Genomic DNA, 23,477 nt, shown 5'->3' with positions numbered 1-23,477 from the left:
TGCTTGTAGTTTTTGTTTTAATTAAAAATAAGTTTTACTTAAAGGCTTATGTGGATTAAATTGTTCAGGTAACATTTATTTATGCAAGCAAAATAAATAATGGCGATTGTGTCGTTATGGTAATTGTATATGTGTTCTGGCGTTTTACATTAACGACGGGGTACACAAATTCGTAGGCAGATTAAAACCCAAAAGAGATGTTCAGAAGCTCTTAACGCGGCGCTGCTAGCATACCAAATTGATCAGGATGACGAGCTGGGTTGATTTAGCCATGTCCGTCTGTCTTTTTATCTGTCCGTCCATCTGTCTGTCTGTTTGAACGCAAACAAGTCTGTCAATTTTTGCGATATCTTGATGCAATTTGGTAAGCGGATATATTTGGGTGTCCGATTAATCACTTGTCGGAACCGACCGGATCGGACCACTATAGCATATACCACCCATCCAACCGATTTTTCGAAAAGCAGGGTTTTTATCATTTGTTTCTCATTTAGTCAGGCGGCGATTAAGGCAATAATCTCGCGCAGTACTTAATCAAGAAGTGTTTTGTAATGCAAAGAACCATTGGAAAAACTTCGCTCTGGCCTTGCCATACATCCATACTGGGTTACCTGTCATAAAGTGTTGGCAAAGGAGGGTACAACACTCGCTGAAACCACAATAGACATCTAAATTAGAGGTTTACGCCGATCACTTTATCGGCGGCGGCGGCGTAGGTTGTATTATATACCAGCGGTGTTCTTACTTTAAAAAGCTTGATTTTTCTATTAAAAAAATAATATTTAGGAGAAGTTTTGTTTGTAAGTATTTAAGGAAATCAACGTGTTGGCCATTTCGGAAAGATCCGGGGTTTTTGCCGCAAGATCTCGCAGACCGTTCAAAAATTTACAGGAGTAGCTCCTTGCTGAGCGTCTGTCCCTCGTTCGCTTACTCCAGAGAGGCTTCGAACCTAACCCCGGTCTTTGGAATTGGTACTGCTGTGTCTGCTGAAAAGAAATAGAGATACATAAAATAGTCACACTTTTGTCTGTATATCTCGTTCAAAGCGTAGTTTCACACAGGGTTAACTCCTAATAATTGTCGCAAACACAATTCCTTTAAAATTTTGTGGCTCCTTGGCGGCCACGCACAAAGACGACTTACGGTTTCTATTAATGGTCTTTTAATACTCATGACTCTCGTGGAACAGGGCGCCTCCAGTTGTTTCGACTGTTTTTAAGAGCTATTCCCGATGTGCGAACAGTAGCAATCCCGACCACCAGTCTCTACCACGCCTCCTGACCCTCACACCATATACCAGTACAAAAGCTATAGGACTGCGACTTCGAACTCATACCTTCGTTGACGTCACTTTCCTAGAAGCTCTAGGTGTAGCTCCAAGGACTTTCCAACGGATGCTTTTGTCGCGCTATGCTGCCGAGCTACACCAGAGAAACGCTTGAAACGTTAGGGAGTGACTATTCGGCCGAAGATGCCGCCCTCGAAATCATAAGCAGTCTAAGTGGATGTCATTGCGTAATGGGTGAAAATCGTATAATCTTCGGCGCATCTACATAATTAAAATTTTACAAGGACCCTGGATAAAATTTCTAAAATGTAGACAAAAATTTGCAGGTGTTTGTGTTCACAACATTGATTTCAATAGTCTTCGTTAAATCAAAACTATATTTTAGAACGAAAGTCGACTGATTTTAAGTTGAAAGATGTTAACTTCTGTTTTCCGGCCTTATGATATAAGAGCTCATTATGGATGACCGCGTAGCTTCAGTTTTCAGACTAGTTCCACTACGTTAGGGTAGTAGAACACACGGTCCTTAGTTCGACTGTCTTGGGAAAGCTTTTCCTTCACCACTTTGAGTGTTCTTGCGAAGGACGAAGCCTCACCTGGTAAATATATGTGCCTGCATATTCACATTTGTAAAAGGAGCCGTAGCGTGTAGGTGATATTTAAACTTGGTTGATAGGCTATAATCAATGTGATTCACTCCAAGGGACTAGTTTTGGATAGGGCCGCCAGCTTTAGGAAATCTCAAACCGGGAGACTTGGGTGTTGAAGGATTAAGTGGGAAAATGAAAATTAATATTTCAGACCCTATTGTATAGTTTCGCAAATAGACAACAGATGTTTGAATGTAAGCCCAAGTGATTTTTCAAGGATATACGTATATCCTGAACTTAAGTATGAGGTAAGAATAATTTCAAAGGAGTGTGTATGCCCCCAGAACCTACTAAAGGATTTTGCGTCACTGATTTCGCTTATTCTTTCAGCCAATCACAATATAAATATTTTTTAAATCGGCACCTTTTTTGGTAAATTTTTTTTTTAACAACTTGAGGACAATTTGAAAATATATTCGCCTTGGGTCATTTTATTTGAATTCATTGTTCATTATCAATTTTTTGAAAAAAAAATGCAAAGTGAGTATATAAATTTATTAGATATATAACTTTTCTTTTAGTGTTTTGTTTTAAAAACCGCCGCCGCGCCGATATTTTTGACATTCGGCGGCGGCGTCTGAAAAACGACCCTAATCGGCGGCGTATATCTCTAATCCAAATCCGTTTGGGAGAAATCAATAGGAGCGCGGAGTTGCTATGATCCATCAAACAGTGTACCGGAACGTGCCGGATCTGCATCCGGTAAAGGACCATCAGCATCGATAACACTCCCCAAGGCCTTCGGGGAGTGTCCTTATCGCTACAAAAACATACATCAAGCAGGAAAGGTAAGGACAAAAGCTCGGGGCTGCGAAATTTCCAAAATCTTGTGCAAAGCCTACGTTATTAGAAACACAAAGTGGTTCATATCTCTGAAGAGAGAAGACTTAAAGCCCACGATAGGCATACTTACTGCCTTCTGGCGTCACATGCATATAAGTTAGGTCTCGTCAATAAAAGCAGGTGTAGGAAGTGCGTGCTGCAGTAAGAAAAAGCTGAGCACGTTCTGTGTTCACGTCCTTGCCAGATATCGAGGCAGCAATTAAGCTAGGTCTTAGAAAACTTCTTCTTTTGCCAAGAAAACGAAGTTATTCTATAACATAAGTCCTGATTGGGGTTCTTCCGTCGCCAAACAAATTCTGGTAACACTTTGCACATTCAGTCTATGTGAGGTATTTATTGACCGGTAAGATCTCCTATACTGGTAGAAGGAGGTTTGTCCTGGACCTGTTCGACAGTGTCAGTAGCGTTAAAAAGGTGACCTGTCCGGCAGTACCCATTAAGGTATAAAGGGAAGTAGAGAGAGGACCTATCCGACAGTGCCCGTAAGGATATAAAGAGGACCAGTCCGGCTATATCGGTTCAGGCATAAACAGGTACAATTGGCCTTTCCACGGGATATGATCAAACAAAAGGGATCAGTCCAACCCATATTATGATATCAAAACTAGCTATAGTCGGATATGCTTTTTTTATGCAAGACCAAATACATTTTTTGCGGGGTATTTATTTAAGATCGAAGGAAACAAAAATCACACCCTACGAATAGCTTATCATTCCTATCCTGATGTAAGGCTAGGAGTCATGGACGGTGCCGAGAGAAGATGAGGTGGCCCGTGGAGTGTTCGAAAGAAAATTTCTCTGAAATATTTATGGTCCTGTCCATGATGCCGACGCAATATTTATGATCCTGTTTATGAACTTAATGAAGATATGAACATAGCACAGTGAATAAAATCCCAAAAGCTTTGCTGAGGTCATGTTATGCGAACTGATGAAGCCGGTATCGACGATTTTATGTGGAAGCTGATGAACTGCGAAATCTCCATTGAGTTGGGATGGGCAGGTGGAGGCGGTCCCAATTGGCGCGACTTATTGCGAAGCAGGGGTAGCTAGCGCGGGATAGTTCCTAAACGGCGTAAATCGACTAAGCGGCGATTGAAAATCAAAGGGGTTGTTTAGTGCAACCCTCTCAAAGGATTGCTAGCGAAGTTTATAGCTTCGCCAATTATCATTCTCATCCTACAGTGATGAAACCTGTTTATTAAGCAGACGAGGATCTACGCTGTCAAGCTCCTTAGGAAAGAAAGGAGTTGGATGACGGGAAGGTTCAACGTGGTCATGTCAAATTGCTTCCGCGTTGGTCGGGCTGTTACTTTAATGTTGCTATTTTCCGGAACATATAGGGTGTATATCCAGCAAAGAATCATCAACATCGATACAACTCCCCAAACCTTCGGAGAGTCTCGTTATCACTACATGAAAAAGGAGGAAGAAGCCTAGGCGTTAAGGCATTGAGATGATGGTGATATTACCCACAAGGCATACTGGATATCGCTGATAAGTTTTATAGCACCTTTCTAAGTATGTCGACACGTACATCTGCTACGGAATCAGTTCACACCAGCAAGTAATTGCGCAATGGTTTCCTGTGTTTCAGTATGACTATCAGTCGATCTCAATGAAATTCACTACGTTTGAAAAGTCTGGGTTGAAAGGGGAATATGAATTAAAGTAGGACAAGGAATATATAATAGGCATTGGAATCGAAGTAGAAATAAGAGTAGAAATAGAAACATGAGTATGTAATAAAAAGAAGAAAGCTAATTGAAAGAGGACAATGTCTATGACAAGAAAACCGAATAGGAATAGTAGTAGGAATAACTATTGAAATCATTGAATGGAAGAGGAATGCATTTTGAAATAGGAAGACGTATAGGACTATAAACACAAAAAAAAATTGAAATAAGAACAGGAAGTCAAATGGGAATTGAAACAGGAGTAGGGATCGGAATCGGAGACGTAAAGGTAAAGAGAATCGCCAGCAGAACGAATGGTGGGAAACAGTAAACCAAGAATAAGAAACAATGAGTAAATCGGAGTTGAAATGAGAATATAACTATTAAGAGAAATAGGAATAAGAATACGAGTAGAAACTTGACTTTAGGAATAGGAGTAGAAATAGTAATAGTAATAGTAATAATATTAGTAATAATAATAGTAATAGTAATAGTAATAGTAATAGTAATAGGAATAAGATGAGGAATGGGAACTAAAAAGACAATTTCTATAGGAATAGGACTATCAATTGAAAGAGGAACGTGTCCACTAAGAAGAATAGGAATAAGAAGCATATGGAATAGGAATAAGAATGGAAATCAAACGGGAAATAGGAATAAGTATGAACAGGAATAGATGTAGACACATATATTAATAAGAATGCGATGAGCAAGAGCCAGGGGAAATGGAGGTGAAAGAAGTGGAAGATGGAAGGGCTGGGGAAGAGAAAGGGAGAGATAATAAGGGTATAGATTACTATTTTTTCAAACGTAGCCAGCCCATTTTTGAGCAGTTTACCCAAAACATCACCGCTATTATGGTTGTCAATAGTGAGAAAATTAGTTTCGATGCCCATGAATTGTTATCGGCGTTGTCAAAGTCGATAACTATTGACAGGTGTTGATGCTTCTTTGGTATCGGCTAAAATAATACCGAAGTTGTGTTGACGTGACGTGACGTGAAATTTGTCACCATAGTTTTTGGTGACGACAAGCGCTGCAATAGAAATTTATTCTTATAAATACATTTTATTTATTAATTTTTTATTAAATTTCAGAAAATGGTAAAAATCATAAACAACAAACAATTCACGGAGCTTGTCGCAGAATTGGAAAAAATCCAACCTTTGCCAAGGGGTTTAACAAATTTTAAATAAATTCTTTATATTTTGCCCGGAATGAAGGATTGTGCTCTAATGGAAAGCAGCAATTATAGTACTAATTTCCTATCTCGCAAATTTTAAAATGTCAAACCTTTGGCGCATCTCTTTTCTTTGGAGAAGTAACATCTCCTTGCACTCGTCATCACTTGAAGTTTCACTGTCTGATACGAAAAGCATTTTAAATCACAAATTTTACACTAATTACCAAATAACCACTGAACAAATTGTAAATAAACAATTTTCAAAAGTATAGGGATCATAGTTTTTTTATAAAACTATCGATAACACATCAACTTTAATACATTGTTTTAGTAAATACCAATTTCGCATTGACGTGCTGTCGATGACCATACGAAGTGATGGTTGATATTGACAACCGTAATAGGGATTAATATCTAGAGTTTAACGGAGTTGAGAGCATGATAGTGTAGAGTCATGTAAAATGTGCCAAATTCTAACTCTTTCCTTTTGGGGTGACCTATCCCTTCCTCTGCTGCTAAAGTCGAGGACCGGTAGAAATATATTTTCATCGCAATGTTATTTTACTCCTCATTGCCTACTCAGCCCAAAGTATCGCTTGTTGTATCATCTTAATATTGTAGCTATTTCTCTCTACTTAACATACCCAAGTAATTTTCTCTACTAGCTTCTGCATCCAAATGTGCTTACTCACTAGAACGTTAAGTGCCATAAAAATAATTCAAAATAAATTGCTTTGCATAAAAAGTGTAACTAAATGTAATATAAACAAGTAAGGAAGGTTAAGTTCGGGTGTAACCGAACATTACATACTCAGTTGAGAGCTATGGTGGCAACATAAGGGAAAATAACCATGTAGGAAAGTGAACCGAGGGTAACCCTGGAATGTGTTTGAATGACATGTGTATCAAATGAAAGGTATTAAAGAGTATTTTAAGAGGGAGTGGGCCATAGTTCTATAGGTGGACACCATTTAGGGATATCGCCATAAAGGTGGATCAGAGTTGACTCTAGAATTTGTTTGTACGATATGGGTATCAAATGAAAGGTGTTAATGAGTATTTTAAAAGGGAGTGGGCCTTAGTTCTATAGGTGGACGACTTTTCGGAATATCGTTATAAAAGTGGACCAGGGTTGACTCTAGAATGCGTTTGTACAATATGGGTATCAAACGAAAGGTGTTAATAAGTGTTTTAAAAAGGAGTGGGCCTTATCTCTATGGGTGGACGTCTTTTCGGGATATCTCCATAAACGTCGACCAAGGGTGACTCTAGAATGCGTTTGTACAATATGGGTATCAAATGAAAGGTATTAATGAGTATTTTAAAAGGGCGTGGGCCTTAGTTCTATAGGTGGACGCCTTTTCGAGATATCGCCATAAAGGTGGACCAGGGGTGACTCTAAAATTCGTTTGTACGACATGGGTTTCAAATGAAAGGTGTTAATGAGTATTTTAAAAGAGCGTGGGACTTAGTTCTATAGGTGGACGCCTTTTCGAGATATCGCCATAAAGGTGGACCAGGGGTGACTCTAGAATTTGTTTGCACGATATGGGTATCAAATGAAAGGTGTTAATGGGTATTTTAAAAGGGAGTGGGCCTTAGTTACATAGGTGGATGCCTTTTCGAGATATCACCATAAACGTGGACCAGGGGTGACTCTAGAATGCGTTTGTACAATATGGGTATCAAATGAAAGGTGTTAATGAGTATTTTAAAAGAGCGTGGGCCTTAGTTGTATAGGTGGACGCCTTTTCGAGATATCGCCATAAAGGTGGACCAGGGGTGACTCTAGAATTTGTTTGCACGATATGGGTATCAAATGAAAGGTGTTAGTAAGTATTTTAAAATGGATTGGGCCTTAGTTCCATAGGTGGATGCCTTTTCGAGATATCGCCATAAAGGTGGGCCAGGGGTGACTCTAGAATTTTTTTGTACGATATGGGTATCAAAGGAAAGGTGTTAATGAGTATTTTAAAAAGGAGTGGGCCTTAGTTCTATATGTGGACGCCTTTTCGAAATATCGCCATAAAGGTGGACCAGGGGTGACTCTAGAATGTGTTTGTACGCTATGGGTATCAAATTAAAGGTATTAATGAGGGTTTTAAAAGGGAGTGGCCCTTAGTTGTATATGTGAAGGCGTTTTCGAGATATCGACCAAAATGTGGACCAGGGTGATCCAGAACTTCATCTGTCGGGTACCGCTAATTTACTTATATATGTAATACCACGAACAGTATTCCTTCCAAGATTCCAAGGGCTTTTGATTTCGCCCTGCAAAACTTTTTCATTTTCTTCTACTTAATATGGTAGGTGTCACACCCATTTTACCAAGTTTTTTTCTAAAGTTATATTTTGCGTCAATAGACCAATACAATTACCATGTTTCATCCGTTTTTTCGTATTTGGTATATAATTATGGCATTTTTTTCATTTTTCGTAATTTTCGATATCGAAAACGTGGGCGTGGTCATAGTCGGATTTCGGCCATTTTTTACACCAATACAAAGTGAGTTCAGATAAGTACGTGAACTGAGTTTAGTAAAGATATATCAATTTTTGCTCAAGTTATCGTGTTAAAGGCCGAGCGGAAGGACAGACGGTCGACTGTGTATAAAAACTGGGCGCGGCTTCAACCGATTTCGCCCTTTTTCACAGAAAAAAGTTATCGTCCTAGAATCTAAGCCTCTACCAAATTTCACAAGGATTGGTAAATTTTTGTTCGACTTATGGCATTAAAAGTAAATGAAAAAGGGCGGAGCCACGCCCATTTTGAAATTTTCTTTAATTTTTGTATTTTGTTGCACCATATCATTACTTGAGTTGAATGTTGGCATAATTTATTTATATACTGTAAAAATATTAACTTTTCTTTTAAAATTTGAATTAAAAAAATTTTTTTTTTATAAAGTGGGCGTGGTCGTTCTCCGATTTTGCTAATTTTTAGTAAGCAGACATATAGTAATAAGAGTAACGTTCGTGCCAAATTTCATCATGATATCTTCAACGACTGCCAAATAACAGCTTGCAAAACTTCTAAATTACCTTCTTTTAAAAGTGGGCGCCCATTGTCCAAACTTTTACCATTTTTCTATTCTGCGTCGTAAGTTCAACTAACTTACCAAGTTTTATCGCTTAATCCGTGTTTGGTAATGAATTATCGCACTTTTTCGATTTTTCGAAATTTTCGATATCGAAAAAGTGGGCGTGGTTATTGTCCGATATCGTTCATTTTAAATAGCGATCTGAGATGAGTGCCCAGGAACCTACATACCAAATTTCATCAAGATACCTCAAAATTTACTCAAGTTATCGTGTTAACGGACAGACGGACGGACGGACGGACGGACATGGCTCAATCGAATTTTTTTTCGATACTGATGATTTTGATATATGGAAGTCTGTATCTATCTCGATTCCTTTATACCTGTACAACCAACCGTTATCCAATCAATGTTAGTATTCTCTGTGAGCTCTGCTCAACTGAGTATAAAAACCCTACCAAAGGACAAAATAGATACATAATTACATAAATACAGTGCACTCGCGATAATATTAACACCCTATTATATGAACACCCCAAAATATGAACACTTTTTCACTTCCATTGAGTACTCTAAAATATGAACTTTTGGCAAAGGCTCTAAAATATGAACATTATTGATTTTCAAATTTCTATCGAATTTCAAGAGCCTCATAAATTGGGGACTCCCCTAGTTATTTAAATTTAAAATGTACATAACCGTCGCTGAGAAATGCTCGCGTTCACTCGTATACACATGCTTACATGCTATGCTTTCTCTAACGTTTAGTCGTCAGTACAAATTTTCAAAGTCGTTAGTTGGTCTTTTCATGCGCGCACGATTGGTACTTCATTTTCTTGCAAAAAATTCTAATATAGATCAGTTTAAAAAATGCACACAAAAAAGCACAAGTTTTTGACGTTAAGAGAAAAATCAGATATTCTGGAATATTTACCAAAGGGTGAAAGTGTTACTAATTTAGCTCGTAAATATGGAGTGACAAAGTCTACAATATGCGGAATTAATAAAAATAAAAATGCTATCTCTAAATGTCTCAAAAATACCTTTATCGATCCTGGAAAGAGGAAAACTTTGCGTCATTCAGAGTACCCAAATATGGAAAAATCTCTGTATCGATGGTTTTTGAATATGAGAAACAAAAAGCTCCCGGTTAACGGGCTTATGTTAAAAGAAAAAGCAAAGGATCTTCATTTTAAAACTAAGAAAAATTGCTTTGAATTCAATGCCATTGATGAATGGCTTTAAAATTTTAAAAAGAGATATGGCGTTCGTTTGCTCCAAGTTTCTGAAGAAAAACTATCTTCACAACCCCAGTTAGTTGACCCATTCAAAAAAGCGTTAAAGGCGAAAATGGAGGAGCTTGGATTAAGTCGTGAGCAACTATACAACGCCGATGAGTCCGGTTTATACTGGAAACTTTTGCCACAAAAGACGTATGTGTCATCCCTAAAAAATCTGCTCCAGGTTCAAAGATGGAAAAGCAAAGAGCAACTTTCTTGTGCTGTTCAAATGTGTCAGGATCTCATCAACGCAAGCTTCTTGTAGTCGAAAAGGCTAAAAACCCCCGTTGTTTTAAAGGTTTCGACTGCACAGTGTATTAGCGACATTCTAAATCCGCTTGGATGATTGCGGCAATTTTTAAAGATTGGTTCCACCGTTCATTCATACCTGAGGTAATTCTATCTCAGTAGCTTAAAGCTCATAAAATTTGTTTAGTTTACAAAGTTTTTGATGGAAAAGGGATTACCAGTAAAAACTATCCTTCTAATTGATAACGCTCCAGCGCATCCACCCGAGGATGAACTAAAAAGTGAAGACGGCTGCATATTAGCAATGTTTATGCCACCAAATGTCACCCCTCTTATACAACCTATAGATCAAAACGCAATCAGGATTACGAAACTTTACTATAGAAACTGTCTTTTGGCTTCTGTTGCTGGAAAGGGGTTTAATTTGCTTGAGGCTCTAAAGCAAATTACACTTAAGGACGCGATTGTTACTTTAGAATATGCATGGAGTAAGATAGATGCTTTTGTGCTATCCAAATGTTGGAGCAATGTTTTAAGTATGGTAGAAAATCAAGAGGATCCTGAAGATGAAATTCCTTTGAGTGTTCTTCGAAGCAACTTAAATATGAATGTAAGAGATTTGGAGGAAGGTGCAGCCAATCTTTTGTCATACTTGAGACCTGAGGTTTGTGTTTTAGAACCGTTAGTCAAAGAATTTTTATTTTTTTTATTTTTATTAAATTTCACTTTAGGTTGAATTCACTGCTTTCAACGTTAGAGAATGGAACGATGATGCTATTGAATGTAATGACAATGAAATAGAGGAAATGTCCGACGATGATGGTGACTGTTCTGTGGAGGCAGAAGGACGATTACGTCAAAGGAAGCTATTGACATGTTTAATAAAACTTTGGAATGGGCTGAAATTGAAATTGTTGATAAATCGGATTTAAATGTGTTGAAGAAGTTTAAGGAAAAGGCAGTTTTTAAGATGCTTGAACAAAAGAAACAACAAAAGCGGATTACTGATTTTTTTTCGACAGAAATTTTTCCAATAATTTAACTGAATTTGAATTTATTTATGCATAACTAACTTTTTGACTGTAACTGATTTTTTATTTGTGTAATGTGAAAAGATGAATAAGTAAAGTTTCTTTTGCGGTTTTAAATAAAAAATATATGTCTTAAAACTAATTAAATATAATATTTTTCAATTTAGTTGCCTTTCGTAAATATGAACAATCTCGCAAAACTAAACAGGTTTTAATTGGTTCATATTAAATCGAGTGCACTGTAATATTAAGTAGAACCATTTTTTGATGCCTAGCAAGAAACCACATACCAGGGATGCACCTTAACGTTAAGCTAATCGTTTATCAAAAAATTTCCACCGTTTCCGTTGAAACACTTCGAAATATTATCGATAAAGAAATTATCAAGATAAATTGTATCTCGTTTTTAACCGAAACGAAAAGCTTTCGTTAACGTTAAAAACGTTAACGAAAACGTGATACTTTATGTTTGAATTGTGCTGGCAATGCTATAGCCATGGTGAAGCCGTAAGGTGGCAACAACGAGCGCACATACACACACAAACTCTATGTAATTTGTTTGTGTAATTCGTTGGTGGTAATGTCAAAAATACTCTGAGAAATGTTCGTACTGTCAAAATTCATGAGAAAAGTTGCAATCAGCTTGGATAATGCTTTCACCTTTAATGACTCCGCCATCAATCAGCTTTGCCAGCATAGTTTGAAATTAATAATCAACATAAACGATTTGATTTCGTTTTGATATGGCAGAAAACGAAACGAAATCATTTCGTTAATTTGACGATCTTAACGTTAATAAACGAAACGAAATGACTTCGTTTCGTTTATTAACGTTGATTATCGTAACGAAATGATATCGTTTCGTTGGTTAAGCATGCCTGCCACATACATATAAATATTCCCTCATACAAAGCAAATTTTTTTGGCAAGTTGGCATACGAGATGAATAAAATTTTGAAATATGAGTGCTATAAGATACCTTAGCAATTTTTGTTATGGATATACAATATATTTTCCCTCCCGCTCATAAGGTGTATAATTTGGTAATAATAATGCACATCATGGAAATACATTGACGTTATTTATTTTATGCGAAGGATTTCAATACCAATAAAGCTGCGTATGGATGAACAAAAGGTAATGGTTTTTGTTGGTGCTTTCTTGAGTTTCCTAACACTTAAAATGAAATCACAGCAAATCGCAGCGACAGCTTCGAAAATGTCGACGAGACTGACTGTCTGTGACGTCATATTCGTTTCGTTCGCAATAATGCTCACAAACTAGTGTAATCACAAACCCAATCACAGCTATCGCCGCATGAGCTATAGGATGCGACAATATCAGTCTGTGATTTATGCTGCGACAAAATATCACTACATGTGCCACTAAACTGCTCTGGTCGATTATGCAGCATACCGATACGTTTAGCAGCAGAAAGCGGCGCAAATCGGGGATTCATTCGTTATTTTGAAACCATTTTTTTTTTAGAACTTACAGTTGGTGCAGGCGCCCACCTCTATAAGATTATTGAAAGATGTCTTAATACCGGCGCTGCTGAGCCATGAAAAATTGCTCATCACTTTAAGGCAGGCATGCTTAACAAACGAAACGATATCATTTCGTTACGATAATCAACGTTAATAAACGAAACGAAGTCATTTCGTTTCGTTTATTAACGTTAAGAACGTCAAATTTACGTTGATTATCGTAACGAAATGATATCGTTTCGTTGGTTAAGCATGCCTGCTTTAAGGTGAGCAAAATAAACATTTGCTTTTGCTGCTAAATAGGGCTTTTGTTGTTATTGACTTTTCCAAGTTGAAATAAGCTAATCATTGAATTTCGTGAAAGTCATGTCAGCTGGCGTAATCTTAACGTAATCCAACGTATCTGGCTGTGGTTGAATAAGCTGTGTTTATGTAAGTTGCATAGGTAGGTTATAACTGTGATTTTTGGTGCGTAAATTAAACAGTGCAAAAAAATTGTGTAGGCGGAATTAATCCAACTAAGCATAAGAAATCTGGATTCTGTATATTCCAATACCTTTTGATATGAATGATCTTTTCTCCATAATGAAAGTGTAAAGTAAGTGTACGCGTTGTCTTCGGAAGTAGTAGACTGTAATATCGATTATTAATCGAAACGGTATCGACAAGATAGCCAAAGGTTTTTTTTTGTGGAAGTGTTATTAATTATTCACGGAGTGTTACCAATTTGTTAGAGACGTGTTATCAATTTTTTATCGAAAACTTTTCGATTTATTATCGAAAATTTATCGATTTGCTATCATAAAGTTATCGATGTGTCGTTATAAACGAGCTAGTATCGGAAAAGTATCGATAGATTATCAAATAGTTATCCTTTGGTCATCGAATAGTTATCGGAGTATTATCAATTGGTTATCAGTGTGCATTCAACTTTTTATAGATTTTTTACCAATTTCTTATCGAAAAGTTATCGATTTGCTATCAAGAAGTTACCGATTTTATATGGGCCTGTAATCAAATTATTATCGACGTCCCATCGACGACACATCTATATTCCGTCGATGACAAGCCGATGAACATATTAAGCCGATAACAAACCTTTAACCGATATTCGCTACCGATATCGGCTGTTACGTTGCCGAAGCTCGTTCCAGAAATTATTTGTTTGGGTTATTCACTCGATTCTTACTATCGCTCTCTGTTCGACTGATCTACGCAACCGTGTATATAAAGACAATCGCATTGGCTTGATAGGGCAGGATGGTGTGCAACTGGGAGTGATAATCGGATAGTGGTGCGGGTTTTTATAAGCTTCATTAAATACTGATGGATATGATGACATCAGTTCTTAATTCAAGGACGATACATTCTACCACCCAACTATGACGAAGTACCAAGAGCCATATCCTGGCTCAAAAGCAGCAAAAACTGTGAGTTACTAGCTACATGCAGCTGCAGATCTATTCTGTTTTGTAAAGTACTCCCTTAAAAGTAGGTGCATTAAGTGACGTCCAGAATTTAAAAGTGGGAAAGGCCACAATTTTAAGAAACCCGATTCCGTGAAAAGCCTCAATAATTGCCGAATCAGTCACTTTATATTGCAATTTAGGTTTTGTCTGTCTGTCAACAAGCTGATATAATTTTCTTAGTGTGATTTCAGATCCGATAGGTAAGGTTAGGTTAAGAGGGCGCGCATCGGAACTTCTAACACTTCGACATTTTATACCATTGTGAATGCGTTCAGTGTGTGCCGAGTGACGGCACACTCGCTCACCCATTTTAAGTCCTAGTAGTCCACTTGCTTTATCTGATAGTATAAGTAATAGTGAAAGATCAACCTCCCCAGTCTCTGTCGGACTGTCGAATAACCGTGAGCCATGAAATCTGAGTCCTGGACATCGCCAGAGAAAGGAATGAATCAACTCCTCCTCATGTTGGCAGAGGATCTTCACTGCAAATTTGCTTAGCTTTAGATGAAAGATAGTTCCTTTTCTAGCCAAACATGGCCGTAAGGACCTTGAAAACTCGCAATCGTCCCGGTTGGTCAACAGCAAGTACGTGGACCAAGCTCATATTCCTCAATTTTTCCAGGAGATAACCCAGATGGTTGTAGGGAGCTGGCCACCTCGCACACTCGTATGTATATTTCGGAATCTTTCCTGGCCGTCCCTTCCGCAAATTTATTCCCAGTTTGTTTATATAAATTATTTTTTAAGGAGACGAAATAGGGCGAGGTCAGGAAGATGTTTGGAACTCAGCTTACAGGCTATGATGTTGGATGTTTCCGGGTGGTTCCATAGTAAATTTTTTGTAAAATACAGACCCTCCCTCCTCAAGGTGATGCCTTGTTTTAAATTCAAATCAACCAAATGAACCAAAAGCTTGGAAATAGCATTTTTTTCGTCCGATTTTGGTCTTGAATTCAGTACATTAAGCCTAGGACGAATTATGATCCTTCCGCTGTTTTTTTAACCTTTATAAATCAAAAAGTTGCATTCGCCTAAACTTACGCATATATCAACTGAGCAGCTCCGATAGCTTTGTATTCAAACCCCCCCCCCCCCCCCCCCCCCCCTCCCTTAATTCATACTTAGCTATGTACGAACATTATTTTGTCCGTTTTGGAAACGTCGCCCGCCTTGTTACCGCTTTCACAGGGAGTTAATTGCCGCGTCTAGTAAGCTTTTCTATCAACATCCGCGGGAAAACCAAGTCTTTCTGTTTTATTGGGGTTTCTAACTGCAATTAACGAAAAAATGATGAAATATTTAGCTTTACGAAATATAACAACGTCATTGGAAACTTCCCACCACTGTAGCCTACTTAAGAGTCAAACGTCTATGGTCTTTTCAAAGCAATCACATAGACAGTTGAACTTTGTTCAAAAGCGCTCTTAAAAGCGTAAATCCGTTATTTGTTAGAATAAAATCTTAAAATATTATGCCTTTTTCTATTGCTTTTGGCGGCTTGAATATTTGTGTCCTTTATACTATAAGTATTATATACAAATTTAATAGGAGTGAGCATATCTTCACTTGCCTTATTGCCTATCTTAGCTCTTATGCAAATTTCTTTCCTTTATACATTTTTTTTGTGAGAGATAATCGCGTCTTTATGACATGTAATTATGGTCACAATCAACTTGTCGTATCGGACAATTTTCTCTTGTGGTTTTATCTTTGACGGAAACTGTGAACTTTGGCGGTTTATTTTTATTCATAATTCTCTTTATTCATAACAAGTAAAAATCGTTTATTATTGTGTAAATTGTTTTGTTATGCAAATTTTTTGTATATTATTGCTCACAAATAGGCGCAAAGCGTTGTTTGAGTGCTAAAAATTTAGTAGAAAATTTAAACCAAAGTATAGGTACACATAAAACAATTACCAATTTATCAATTTATAAAAAACAATATTTCTATGGGTATGTGCAGAGCTGTTCAAACCCTTATACACATATTGCTTTTGTTTTGCCCTGAAGAATAGGCACAGATACCAATTCACACTTTAAATATAAAAAAACTAGCAGAACCGGCAGACGTTGTTCTGCCCTATATTTTTGATCTATCTGCATACATTTTAATAAGCTTTTTCCGTCGCCCCTCCTAATCTTTGTATTCACTCCCTCCGTATTTTTCGCTTCATCTATCACCATCTTCGTCTCATTCTATCTCTTTCTCAGTCTTTTCCTTCTCTCTTTTCTCTTCTCTCAAGTTTTTCTCATTCTTGGTGGTATGTATTTTGTTCCAGTCCCATTCCGAGTCTCAGTCCCAGTCCCACTCCGAGTCTCAGTCTCAGTCCCAGTGCTAGTCCTAATCACAGTCCCAGTCCATCTCTGGTCTACTTCCCGGAAAAAAGCATCGTAAATACTAATATAGGCAAATTTATATACCAAATTTCAGGCAAATCGAATAGGACGTATGCAAATACGTATGTGGGTATTATTAATTCATGTCTTTATTTCGGCTTCGCATGCATATTTAGCAGTTTTTCCAGGTTGATGCGACAAAATCGAATATCACAATGAAAATCACTTTAAAGCTCTCAGCAACAGCTTTGATTTGATATCCATAATACACACACATTCTAGGTGTATCCGGGTCCACGTTTTGGCCTATATCTCGAGACCCTAGTCACCCAGCGGCATAAAACTTACTCTGTACTAAAGCACACATCAACAGCTTCAATTTGATATCCATAATTTAAAAACACATCCTAGTGTTACCCTGATCCACGATTTGGCCTATATCTCGAGACCCTAGTCACAAATAGGTATGAAAACTACCCTGTACTATAACACTCATCAACAGCTTTCATTTGATATCCATATTTTATAAACATTCCGGGTCCACGTTTTGGCCTATATCTCGAGACCCAAGTCACCCAGCGGTATAAAAAATAATCTGTATTAAAGCACATATCAACAGCTTCAATTTGTTCTTTTTATTTTTTTTTTACAAATTTTGAATTTTTTCTAAAAAAAAAATCATAACTCAGGAATGGCTAAACCGATTTGGGATTTCAAAATCAACTAACCATCATCTCTCCTTCCTGTATTTTTCCTAAATATTTCATGGCAATCTTTCTATCCGTTCTCGAGTTATGGAGTGACAATCAAAATGTACCCTTCTTTTTATATATGGGGTATTCCATCCCATTTCGACCAATTTAGAACCCGACCCCTATAGAATTGGCTGAAAGTTTTTCTTCTTTTTCTAGCTTACGAAAGACGTTTTTCAGAATTTTTTCAAATTTTTTCATCCAACTCAAAAAAGGTTATGAATTTTTAAAAAAACACCGTTTCTGTTTTAAAAATTCAAAAATTGACCGTTTGGGAGCTTTTTTTTTTTTAAATTTGTTTTTAAATGTACTTTTCGGAAAAAATACAAAAAAATTTTTAAAGTTTTTTTTTTCAATTAAAAAAAAAAAAAAATCGGACCACTCCGGGATTAGTGGGGATGATTGCAGAATTGATTGGAGTTTTTTATGAGAAAAAAAAAATGGAAAAATTCGAAAAATCTCGAAAAAATTAAAAATTACAAAAGTTAAAGCATTTTGAAAACAAAAACGGTGTTTTTTAAAAATTCATAACTTTTTTTGAGTTGGATGAAAAAATTTGAAAAAATTCTGAAAAACGTCTTTCGTAAGCTAGAAAAAGAAGAAATGAAAGAAAATTGGTCGAAATGGGATGGAATACCCCATATATAGAAGATAGATTGCATAGCACTCTCACATGCTCTCACATATAATTTCATATGAAAGTGCCTAAATTCCTTATTAAAGTGCAAAGAAAAAGCACTTCTATATGAAGCCAAGGCACTTCGGTATGATATTCAAATTTACACTAAGGGCTGATTTTTCAGTAGTTAGCTAAGCTTAAACTAAGTTTGCTTAAACTCTAGTCAAATTTAAACTCCAGTTAAACTACCCTACAAGAAACGCTGATAGTTTTACTAATACACTCACACTTGTAATTGACAATGCTGATGCTGCGATGACGTAAACATTGATACTCAAATTTATGTATGTTCCTTTGTTCGCTCATGCATGTCCGCATGTTCCCAACGACAGCCTGTAATCATGAAAAAGGACTCAAACTGGGATAGCTTTGGACACCTGGTACAGAACAAAAGAACATACAGCAGATACCATTATGCATGTGAGACAGATACATAATTCTCAACGGAATTTTATGTATGCGAGAACAGTTTATCCGATTTAATCATGTTGTCACTACTGACTGTCATATGACAATCAAATGATTATCACGGTCAATCACGGTTGTTTTGTTATTTTTTAAATTCCGCCATTTTCAACCGACGAAAACCATATAAAAAATTAGTTTAAAAAATGAAAAAAGAGCATTTCAAAGCTCCATGCTAAAAGAAAAAAAAAATCGAAAATAATATTAAAAAATACCAAAAGTTGTCGGAATGTATGGGGCGCACTCAAAAAATTGATACGCGAAAAATAATAGTGGTTAGTGGTGATTCATTTTTAAATGTGTTTCCGCATGAGGAAAGCGCTCTTCTATCGTTTTATTTTCTGAATTTAAATTGAACATTCTGAACTCGAATTCTTATAAAACTATTTATTTTAAACAAATAAAAAACACGTATTCATTTATCACGTACAAAATTAAAAACGTAATGAAATAAAGTAAATAAAAAGCAAAAAGCATTGTTTCATTTTTGGAGGAATATAACAATGGTCATTTATGATAGTATAACAGTCAAACCTGATATCTACAGTAAACTATCATTTATGACACTTTTTGATAGTTAGAGTGTCAGCATTGATCCAGGAAAAGGAATGAGAGTGAGCAGTATGGCTATATACTTAATCAGAAGGCCATGTTGGTGTGTAAGAAGGAGACAAAAACTCACACGTACACAGTTGTTTACATCACATTTGCGCAAGTCCCCTTAAGTTTGTGATAGAAAGTTTGTATGAGGCGCTGATCGTTAGGTTGACATTGCTGACAATCAGGTGATAGTCATATGATAGTCAGTATTCTTGTAGGGTACTGAGCAGTTTTTCAGTCACAGTTTAAGGCCGTCTTTGGGATACACTTTTTTGTGCGGCAACATTGGTTTTTTATTATTAGATAATTTGCAGACAACAGCTGGGTTTTGTTTACCCAACAAACATGGAAAACATATTGCTCCAACGAAATATATCTAGTTTCGGAGGTGATATCCAACATCATTATTTAATTATTCTTAAATCAGATAGTTCTCTAGTTAGTATCCAACTTCATTCTCCAGATCACTCGCCAACCTTTGGGATATTTTGTAAAATGTATATTTCTCTAATCTCCAACACCGACACCTTCCTTAAGACGTCATTCTTAAATTATTTTGCGACCTTTGAGAGATTTTGAGAAAAGCACAGTTCTCAAATGAATATTCAACAAATTTCTGCAGTTGATATCCTACATTGAATATCGAGTTGAGGTGGTTTTGAAAACAAAATCTCCAAAGAGGTACGCTATGACTCTGAGATTTTAGAAGTATGCTTAATTATCAACAAGAGCTCTAATGGTACTCAAGCCCAAATGCTTGTTGGATATATTTGACGCCATTGCGAACGAGCGCAAATAACTGATAGGCTAACTAGAGTGTAAGCCTGCCAGATCGGACGTATATGCTCAGCTTAAACTTCAGTTAAAGTAGACTTGAAAACTGCAGAATAAGGTTAAGCGTAGTTTAACTGACAAACTGAGTTGAACTTGTACCGAAAAACAGGGCCCAACAAATTGACAACATACAATTTTTCAAAAATATTGCAGCACTGAGAAAAATTGTAATTGAAGATTTATTAATATACAAATTTTTCAACAGCCCGGGTATGTGAATATTAAAGATATCAAACAACAAATTGGACAAGACGAAGCGTTCAACGCAATCTTATGCATGATGAGTAGATTGCACGTATTTTTATGGAGTACGGCAGATGTAGCGTTATCTGACATAAACAAGTAGCCAACTTCCAACTATAGTTGCAAACAAAGCATAAAAAGAAGAATTCGCCATTTGCTTTGGCTATAGTTGCGTTTCAATGAAACCTGATCCAGATACCGATAAAAATTTAACATGGATCAATTTAGGATCAACAGGGTGGCCTTGTAGATTTGGTTTTTTGCGGAAAATTTTTGTAGGATACTCTCTGTACTTGGTAGCACTTACAGACACATGCACTAGGGTATCCGATTTTTAACAAATGCAAAATCGCATATAGTTTTACATATATGGAAAATATGACGCATTTGTGGCTTGGTTTAAGAACTAATAACACTACTTTTAACTTTTTAAGTAAAATTTGATGGTGCGATTCGGGAAAAGGGTGTAAAAATAACAGGCAACATATTATGTGTACACATTAGTTGAGTGCTGCCAACTCTCATAGTACTGATCCGGATCCTTCCAATGAGATTTGATCGCGATCCAGAGCTGGACGGCTCATTGCAACGCCCTATGTGAGTGCTATCACACTTTGCAAGTGAAATTATTTTTCCCACTTTTTGATACAATTCAAACGTTTTTCAGAATAAAAAACTGCATTTTAACAGAAGTTCCTCTTTTCCTACAAAATATGTTAGCAAGTATTTTATTGTACACCGTCCAAACATGCTATTCGCATGGCAGTAATTCGGCTACTTTTTGGTAGGTCATTTTAAATCCATGTCACACTGGTGCATCGTATAATACTTATTATAGAGCTTGTTACGTTGGACAACAGCTGACGGGTAGCTTCACCTGGTCCGCTGATATTGGGCATTATTCGCCTTAAGGCTCCGCCATATTTAGAAACTTTCTCCCCCAGTTTACCTCTAAATAATTCAATTAAGGTTTTGAATTTATTTAATGATCTCCTATTGTTGGGACTAACACATCCACTGCCCGCTTTAGGCTCACCAAAACCACTTTTGTCTTATTGCTATCCATCTCCTTGCTATCCATCGCCTAATTAATGTTCATCAGCCATTCCTCTCTATCTACCTCTACAATTACAATTACATCTCCTCTATAACTACAACTACATCTACATCCACGTCTATCTCAATACCCACGCATCTACTTCCGTTCAGTAAAAGTCTAAAAGTTTCAATATAATAATCCAGATTTGTATTTAAATAAGATCGAAATACGATATATACACTAACTTACTTAAATACTTAACCCACCTAAAACTATACGTAAAACCCAAACCCGCACCTAGCTTATAGTTGTCAACTAGTGGACCATACACATGACGTGATGCATTGGCAATCAAATAAAATGTACTCGTAGAATTTCGTTCCTGTGAAGACCAGATGGGTGCTTTGATTGTCGCATCAAGGGTGGCTGTATCGAATTTCGGTATGCGAGAGATACGCAAAGCAAGCCTATAACCCAGAGCATGACTGTAATTAGCGCCCACTGAGCAGTGCATAAAATCCAGTCCAGTATTTATTAGGGTGTTCGAAAACATTATATTCGCACAGATGCTATGTACATTCTTTCTAAATACGTTTCCATGGCCACTGAGCGTGATAGTGCTGCTCACCCCTGGCCTAAGCGTGTGTTGTAACATAAGACCGTAGTTTTGACTGCAAATTAGAAGAAAAATGCTGATCGAGAAGTAAAAAAAAAACAATTGACTGATAATTGCCGTGTTTTTTTTACAAGCGTATAGGTACGTTTAAGTATGCGCGTCAAAAAACGCTTATCCTCGCTTAGATAATGCTTATGAGACCCATCTAGCGGCAGTGGTTAAATAACTAGCTACAGAACAGGGTGTACCTAAAATCGGAGACATATAGTGTGTAACATATAGCTGAATCAGTTGCGATGAATTGTGGCTACGCACTATTTTAAGAGGTGATACATAGAATTAGTGTAGAGGTGAAACATAGACACATATTTCAGTTACATCTGAGTATAATGCGTATTGAAATTTAGTAGTACTAATTTTATGCACGGCAATTTCAGAGGTGTATTTAAAGTTTGACGCTTAGCACTCTATATAAAGTTTAAGCGTAAACGTCTATAGATGTAAAAAAACAGCTAATAACTCAAATAACACAACTTACCGATCAGCTGCTATGAATGTACTAAAGCTTACTGGATCTCCCAACGCATAGCGACACACATAGGCTCCAATTTTGGCATTCCTTCTTTTATTTCCAAATTGCTTTAACACTTCTATGCGTACATCACTATTACCTCTTATGTCCATAGTTTTAAATATAATGCCAACACATGCATTAAAAAACAAGTAAGGAAGGCTAAGTTCGGATGTAACCGAACATTACATACTCAGTTGAGAGCTATGGAGACAAAATAAGGAAAATCACCATGTAGGAAAATGAACCTAGGGTAACCCTGGAATGTGGTTGTATGACATGTGTATCAAATGGAAGGTATTAAAGAGTATTTTAAGAGAGAGTAGGCCATAGTTCTATGGATGGACGCCATTTAGGGATATCGCCATAAAGGTGGACCAGGGCTGACTCTAGAATGTGTTTGTACGATATGGGTATCAAATGAAAGGTGATAATGAGTATTTTAAAAGGGAATGGGCTTTAGTTCTATAGGTGAACGCCTTTTCGAGAAATCCCCATAAAGGTGGACCAGGGGTGACTCTAGAATATGTTTGTACGATATGGGTATCAAATGAAAGCTGTTAATGAGTATTTTGAAAAGGAGTGATCCTTAGTTCCCTAGGTGGACGCCGTTTCGAGATATCGCCATAAAGGTGGACCAGGGGTGTTTCTAGTTGTACGATATGGGAATCAAATGAAAGGTGTTACTGAGCGTTTTAAGAGGGAGTGGGCATTAGGTCTATAGGTGGACGCCTTTTCGAAATGTCGCCATTAGGGTGGGCCAGGGGTGACTCTAGAATGTGTTTGTACGATATGGGTATCAAATGAAAGGTGGTAATGAGTATTTTAAAAGGGAGTGGGCACTAGGTCTATAGGTGGACACCTTTTCGAGATATCGCCATTAGGGTGGGCCAGGGGTGACTCTGGAATGTGTTTGTACGATATGGGTATCAAATGAAAGGTGGTAATGAGTATTTTAAAAGGGAGTGGGCACTAGGTCTATAGGTGGACACCTTTTCGAGATATCGCCATTAGGGTGGGCCAGGGGTGACTCTAGAATGTTTGTACGATATGGGTATCAAACGAAAGGTGTTACTGAGCATTTTAAGAGGGAGTGGGCACTAGGTCTATAGGTGGACACCTTTTCGAGATATCGCCATTAG

The 23,477-nt window shown here is 37.1% G+C and overlaps 1 pseudogene; it reads left to right on the top strand.

Moving 5' to 3' along the window:
- The first annotated feature begins 10,074 nt into the window (after positions 1-10,074).
- On the top strand, positions 10,075-10,712 carry LOC137236255 (jerky protein homolog-like; annotated as a pseudogene).
- Positions 10,713-23,477: the final 12,765 nt, after the last annotated feature.

This window comes from Eurosta solidaginis, chromosome 1, assembly GCF_040869045.1.
Source record: "Eurosta solidaginis isolate ZX-2024a chromosome 1, ASM4086904v1, whole genome shotgun sequence".
Taxonomy (NCBI): Eukaryota; Metazoa; Arthropoda; class Insecta; order Diptera; family Tephritidae; genus Eurosta; species Eurosta solidaginis.
This window is presented reverse-complemented; position numbering and strand designations above follow the sequence as displayed.